Source organism: Gracilinanus agilis, chromosome 2 (assembly GCF_016433145.1).
Source record: "Gracilinanus agilis isolate LMUSP501 chromosome 2, AgileGrace, whole genome shotgun sequence".
Taxonomy (NCBI): domain Eukaryota; kingdom Metazoa; phylum Chordata; class Mammalia; order Didelphimorphia; family Didelphidae; genus Gracilinanus; species Gracilinanus agilis.
In genome coordinates, this window is record NC_058131.1 from 429400624 (window position 1) to 429408190 (window position 7567).

General features: G+C 37.6%; 1 non-coding gene across 1 annotated transcript; it reads left to right on the forward strand.

Annotated features, from left to right (window-relative positions):
* Positions 1-1003: 1003 nt before the first annotated feature.
* On the forward strand, positions 1004-1137 carry LOC123238471. Its single transcript, XR_006505634.1, has one exon. It is a non-coding gene; the product is annotated as a small nucleolar RNA SNORA70 (small nucleolar RNA).
* Positions 1138-7567: the final 6430 nt, after the last annotated feature.

Genomic DNA, 7567 nt, shown 5'->3' on the forward strand with positions numbered 1-7567 from the left:
GAGGTCTTTAAACAAAAGCTAGACATTCATTTTTCAGGAATGTTGAATGGAGGATTTTATCCAGGTTGGACAAGAAAGTCTTAGAGAGCTCTTTCAGTTCTGAGATTATGTGGTTCTATAACTACAGAGATGTTTCTGGAATATGGGACTCCTAATTCTTCTAAATGTGATTAGTACCATAGAGATATGCAAAATTATAAGAAATAAAAGATGAAATAACTAAGAACACAAAGCTTTGTACTTCCGAACATATCAATTTATTGATTAAGCAGTACATGTGAAACGCCCAACAAAGTAAGACCAAATCCCTTCCTCAGTTTAAGGTTGGATCTCAAATACAGGGGAAGACAGACTTTTAGTCATTAAAAAAATAGTCAAATAAGACCAATTAATTAAAAGGAAACTATATCATAGGTAATCTGATTTCTGATTGGATAAAAGACTTGGGACTTTGCAAGTGGGAGAGGGAAAATGAATGTGTGCAATTTCCTGAAGTCAGGAAAAAAGATGTTCCACTCCTCCCCAAGTATCTGTAAACAATCAAAGGAATATGGAAACAAATCATTTTCAAATAAGACATAATAGGTTACTTGAGATGAACAATTATGAGAAAACTCATATCTTGGGATATGGCTATGCTTCTGGTAAACATAACCTTAGGTCTTGGTTAAGAGTTTCTAAACATCAGGGAGAAGTGGTTCAGTTTTCCAGCTACCCAGGACTAGGGTCAAACAGTGTTTGACTGTTTACTGAATACACTTTTCTCACAAGACAGAATTTGGACTACACCCATAATTGAATAGACAGGGAATTGAGCTAGCTCTAGAATTGAGTTACAAGATGGAGTAAGTGTGGTTCACTCAGTTCCCACAATTAACCACTTGCTATCCTTTTTCTTCAATTCCTTACAAGACACAGGGGAACATGTTGGTTATTACTGATGATCAGGGAAGGATCCCCAGAGTTAAGTGGTATTCAAGTTAGGCTTTCAAGAATGTATTTATCGCAGCCAATTAAGCCGACCAACCCTACGGCTCAGTGTGGGACTGGTGTGCAATGGTTGCGGACATGAATTCCCTGGTTGTGTGCATACCTTGTTTTCTGTGCAAGGTATTCTAAGGGACCTCGGAAACACTTCCTAACCCTAAGCCTAACCCTTTCCTGTCTGGGCAGCTTAGCTAGCTCTAAGGAAGCACCTAGGATTAGGGTTGGATGCTAATCCTCTCCCTCTTCCCAGGCTCCAGACTGGCATGTGGGGGGCCTTTGGGAAGCCCCAGGGCACTGTAGCCCGTGTTCACATTGGCCAGGTCATCGTGTCCATTTGAACCAAGGTCCAGAACAAAGAGCATGTGATTGAAGCTCTGCGGAGGGCTAAGTTCAAGTTCCCTGGCCACCAAAAGATCCACATCTCCAAGAAATGGGGCTTCACCAAGTTCAATACCGATCAGTTTGAGGATATGATCTCCGAGAAGCGGCTCATTCCCGATGGCTGCGGGGTCAAATACATCCCTAACCGAGGCCCCTTGGACAAGTGGCGAGCCCTCCATTCCTGAGGGCTGGCCTGTGGCCACCGTCTGTATCTGTCAGCCTTTGTGCAGCCATAAATAAAGAGATAACTGCTTTCTGGTTAAAAAAAAAAGAAAGAAAGAAAGAAAGAAAGAACGAATGTATTTAGAAGGGTAAGGGGGAAGAAGAGGTTACAAAGTCATAAAGGTTGAAAAATTTTGGCTAAGGTACTGTATCACAGATGGGACTACTAAGGCCAGAAAGGTGGAAGAAGCAGGAGTTGTAATACTAGTGGTTCACATTTTTAAAGTGCTTTACGGTTACCAGAGTGAATCAGTGTGGTGCCAGGTAATAGAATGTTTTTAGTGCCTGAATTTTACTTGATAGGTAGTGATTATGATTATAATATTAGATGACATTTACATACTTTAAAGTCTGAACAGTGATTTAACCATATCTAATTTGATCCTTATAACAACCCTATGAAGTAGATATTCATTTTAGCATATTAGGAAACTGAGGTTGAGAGGTTAAGTGACTCACCCATAGTTAAAGAGCCATTAAGTATATGAATATCAAACTCAGATGTTCTTGACACCAAGTTCAGGGATCTATCTCCTATGTCACTTATGTGCCTCATGGTAACAGGGTAACTGATGACTTTTGACCAGAGGGTGGGAGACAGTGAAGGAAAGTACAAATAAATAGAAATTAAGGTCTATAATAACAGGGTAGTGGCAGTAGGAATAGAGAAGAGGAGAGGCCAAAGAGCCCCTCCATATGAAATGGTCAGAGGCCCTCTTATTTGAACCACTAAGAGTCAGTACTGACATGGAAGCTCAGGTAAGATTAGCCAACCCTGAGCACCCAGTTACTATTTTTCGTCGTCTATTTCTATCTAATGATACTGACTTGATCATTGAGCACCAGGGATGTCATACAAATTCTCCATGGAAACTGGAGCTTTTTCTTTTTTGACTCTTATCTTTCACCTTAGAATTAATACTAAGTATTGATTTCAAGACAGAAGAGCGATAAGGGGTAGGCAATGGGGGTTAAGTGACTTGCCCAGGGTCACACAGCTAGGAAGTATCTGAGGCCACATTTGAACCCAGGACCTCCTGTCTCCTGGGCTGGCTCTCAATCCACTGAGCCAAAGAACTATCTCACTCCCTAGATGCTAGTATTTTTAATGGCATTTAAATTTTAATAATAATTAGGACATCTCTCCCTGATCTATTTCCCTCAAACCCCATTAAAGCAAAAGGGAAATGTACATATAAGTTTTGAACAGCACTGGGGAGATGTAACGCTAAAACCCACATATGGCACTAAAGACCTTTTCTGTGGGTGATGAATAATAAGGCTCTAATAAACAGTGGAATTCTCCTGTACCTTTATCTCTTCACCCTGTGATCTGAGCATTTGAATAAAAACACTGAGTAAATTCTCAAATGTGATACAGCATGTTCTCTTGCTGTTGGTTAGTTGTTCAATCAGGTTTAACTTTTTTGTGATCCCCATGGACCTCTGTCCATGGGATTTTCTTGGGAAAGATACTGGAATTGTTTGCTATTTCCATCTCTAGTGGATCACCAGTCTGTAGGCAAACAAAGGTTAAATGATTTGCCTGAGGTTACATATATAGGAAGTTTTTGAGACTGGTTTTGACCTCAAGTCTTCCTGACTCTGAGTTCAGGACTCTAGCCACTGTGTGAATTAGCTGCTCATTTATTATTAGAATGTTATTGCCCCTCATTTCTGGAACCAACTCCCTGCTAATTTTCAGTGTTTATCAACAAACTGCTTATGTAAGTATAGGTCTTAGTCTTGACTATAAACACTCTTTATCTAATTGGTGTTCCTGTGTAAATTTTTAGAACAGGTCTTCTTCATGAGATCATGAATCTCATTTGGTAAGCTTTGCAATGTTCTAAGCCTTGATGCAGCCAGCACAATGTTGTCTGCAGACAAGAATACCTGAAGGACCTGGTAATCTATAAGAAATCCTACATCTATATGTCAGCTCTTTTTTAGACATCCTTCATGCTGTTATGATGGTAGTAAACTAACTCCTTCAGCAAGCATATATTTCTTCTTTTATGCTTCACCCAATATCACTACTAATCAAAAGATTATTGCAGTTTTATAATAATTGATGGAGAAAATAGTTTGTTAAAACTATTAGCAGATCTTTTTCATTTTTACCCATTCGTTGTCTTTCTTCCAAATTCATCCTAAGATATACACAATTGGTTTCTTTCCCATTTCCCATTTATAACTTTTTTAAAAAAGTTGTTAGAACAATATAAACTAATGCAGCTCCACACTTCTACCTCACACCTGGTAAAATTTGACACACACAAAAGGAAAATGACAACATAGTCCTGGGTTCAAGCTTGAATAATTTGCATATCTCTCCTCATTAGTGGAGAGAATTATGACTCAACACTGCACCTTTAGTTATTTGGAGAGCTTGGTAGAAGAGACACAATCTTCTTGCTTCTTACTTAGAAAGAGGACACACATGGTTCCAGACTCTCTTTAAAGAAAACTCAGAAAGAAAAATTTGGGAAGCAACAGACGCAGGGAGCTAGGTGATACAGTGAATCAGTGTTGTGTCTGGAGTCAGAAAGTCTCATCTTCATTGGTCGTCACTTACACCTGTTTGCCTCAGCTTCCTCACCTATAAAAAGAGCTGGAGAAGGAAATGGCAAACTACTCCAGTATCTTTGTCATGAAAACCTCAAATGAAGTTATGAGAGTCAGACACAATTGAAAATGATTAGAGACATGTAAAGGAGCCAGCCCTTCAAAATGTCCCTGATTTCCAGCTTCCTTAAGGAATTTTGGGAATTTCACTTTGGGTGAAAGAGGGAACTATCTCTCTCAGATAAGTCGAGTTCTTAACGACAGTTGGCAGAGGGTCTTCGTTCTGTGTATTATCTGGTATATTTATATAACTCTTCTGATTCTGTTTGCTATCAGCTTGATGAACAGGTTTTGTTCATTATTTACTTTTTGTGTCAGTGTTTTGTGTAACTAATACTTAGAAGGAAGGAACCACGTATTATGTTATTACACATAATCCTCCATCTTTAAGTGATAATCACCAAGGAAGAAGATTGAATGCAATAAAATAATTTTCTCCAGTCTAGCAATATTTAGGGGACATGTACATTTGATTTTAACCTCTTTTTCTGAGAAGCATAGAACAGTCAACCTTGTGGCCCCAATCTTCTATTTCACTTTAAGCAGTGACCAAAGTCTCCTTTGGAGAGGAGGGAGTGAAATTCCAAAGATATCTTATTCATGTTTCCCCATGAGCTGCACTTAGCTAAACCCTTGTGGAAACATACAACCTATATGGAAAACACATACCTTACAATAAGTTTTAGAGGGGCTGCAGGAAATCATGTACAATAAATAGACTATTGGTGGAGCTAAAAATTTGGTTAGATACTCTGGAAAGCAATATGGGGACTGTGATTCAAAAACACCAGATCAATCTTTGCCCCCCAAAATAAAAGAACAATGAAAATTATATATATATATATATAATTTTATATATTTTATAATATATCAATATAAAATTTATATATATATAAATTTCCATTTTTCTTTTATTTCATATATATATATATGTATATATATATATATATAAAACATCACATCACAGCTCTTTTTGACCTGGAAACTAAAGTGGTAACATTAACTAGGGAATGGCCTAACAAATTGTGATATATGAATATGATTCAATATTGTTGTGCTTTAAGAAATGTCAGAACAATCTGGGAAGACTTGTATGAACCACTGCAGAGTAAAATGAGAAAAAATGAGAAAAACAAATTATACAATGACAAAGTTTAAAGAGAAACAACTTTGAAAGACTTAGGAACTCTTTTCAACACAATGACCAACCTTGAAGGTGATAGACTCAGGGTACAAAATGAGACATGGTATTTTGGGGGCATGAACAGTATGGGAATTTGTTTTACTAGACAATGTATATATATATATATTTTTTTTAAACCCTTGTACTTCGGTGTATTGTCTCATAGGTGGAAGAGTGGTAAGGGTGGGCAATGGGGGTCAAGTGACTTGCCCAGGGTCACACAGCTAGGAAGTGGCTGAGGCCAGGTTTGAACCTAGGACCTCCTGTCTCTAGGCCAGACTCTCACTCCACTGAGCTACCCAGCTGCCCCTGACAATGTATATTTTTAAAGGGCTTTGTTTTTATTTTCTTTTACTAATGGGATGGGGAAGATATAAATTTTTGTTCATTGAAAATATATAATTAACTTTAAAAAAACAAAATGAGGTTATTCTGCTCATTTTCATCTAGCACCCTTCCCTGTAAGGTTTTTGCAAACAGAGCCATAACTAGGGTAGAATAGCAAGGGGATTTATTCCAGTATGATGAAATTTAGAAAGTACTGATAGAATTTGTAGTCCATCAACATAGAAACAACTTAGATTAGCACCTAGTTAGCAAGAATAATTTGTTAAAATAGGAAACTACCAGATTGTGCATGTTGGAAGCTGTACCCCAAGTGAGCTCTTATTTAGCCTGTTGGCCCACCATCTCCCTTGGTTCTTTCTCCAGCAAAATCTGAATGTGTGCTTTGCGTTGTTTTTGCCCCAGGCACATTTTTTGTTTCTTGCCTCTCTTATGACTCAAAAATTGCTAGTTATAGTTCTGTTTGCAAATGAGTCTGTATTCTAAACCAGTGTTTCCCTTGGCTGCTATGTGTCTCCACTTGTCAAATAGATCCAATTATTCATCTCTCTGGCACAGCCTTCTCTCTGTCCCCCAAGAAGCATGCAAAATTATGAATTGCTGCATTTCCCAGGATGAGGGTCTGGGTACAGAATAGAGATAGACATTAGGGTAAGAACTAACCATGATTCTGTTACTAGACTTGGGTTTGAATCTTGGTTCTGATTCTTATTACCCACATGATACTTGTTCAAATCACTTACCCTTTGTGTTCCAGATGCTTTGTGTATAAAATGAGGGTATTGTTCTTATGGTCAGTAGGATCCTTTTCTTCTCTAAGTCCTAGCAATCTATAAACCTGTGGGTCTTATGATTTCTTGGAAAGGGAGTTCATTTCCAGAATAATATGTTTCTCTGACAAACACAATAAAAGAAAATGTGGGGACATGTGTTGTTTGTTGTTATTGTTAACACATTTAAAGAAATTTTGGTGAGACTGGATTAAATCAAAGACAGGTTATTACGTGTCTGATAGAGAATTACAAGTATTTACTTTAGTCTATAGAATCACAAAATTACACTTGGAAGGAATCTTAAAGGCTGTTAAGTATAATCCAGATAAAGATTGTTGTTCAGTCATTTTCATTCATGTACAATTTTCCATGACCCCATTTGGAGTTTTCTTGGCAAAGATACTGTAGTAGTTTGCCATTTTCTCTGTCAGGTCATTTTACAGATGAAGAAACTGAGGCAAACATAGTTAAGAGGCTTGCCCAGGGTCACACAACTAGCAAGTATCTCAGGTCAGAGTTGAACTCAGGAAGACTCATCTTCCTGACTCCAGTCCTGGTAAAACAAGCAAAAGAGATGAATCGTATTGCCCAATATCACATAGCTGAAAATTGTCTGAGGTAGGATTTGAACTCATATCTTCCTCACTTCAAGCCCAAAGCTTTATCCACTGTACCAATTAACATTGTCCTTTAAATACCTCTTACTCTTTTAAGATTGATATCAATAAAAATAATAATAATAAATAACATTTATTTAGCATATTATATGTATTGCTTATGTAATCCCACCTAGACCCCTGCAAAGCAAGTACTATAGGTATCGACAATCTTAACGGAAAAGGAAACTGAGTCTCAAAAAGTCTAAGTGACTCATGCAATTAGTTGGTATCAAAAGAAAAATTTGAACCCATATCTCTCTTGGCTTTAAGTCCAGAAATATTTCTACTATAATGTTCTGCCTATCTTTTCTTATATATCAACCCACATATAAAAATATAGGTAGCAAACAGATCTTAAACATAGAAGGAACCATAAGGCTTCATCACAC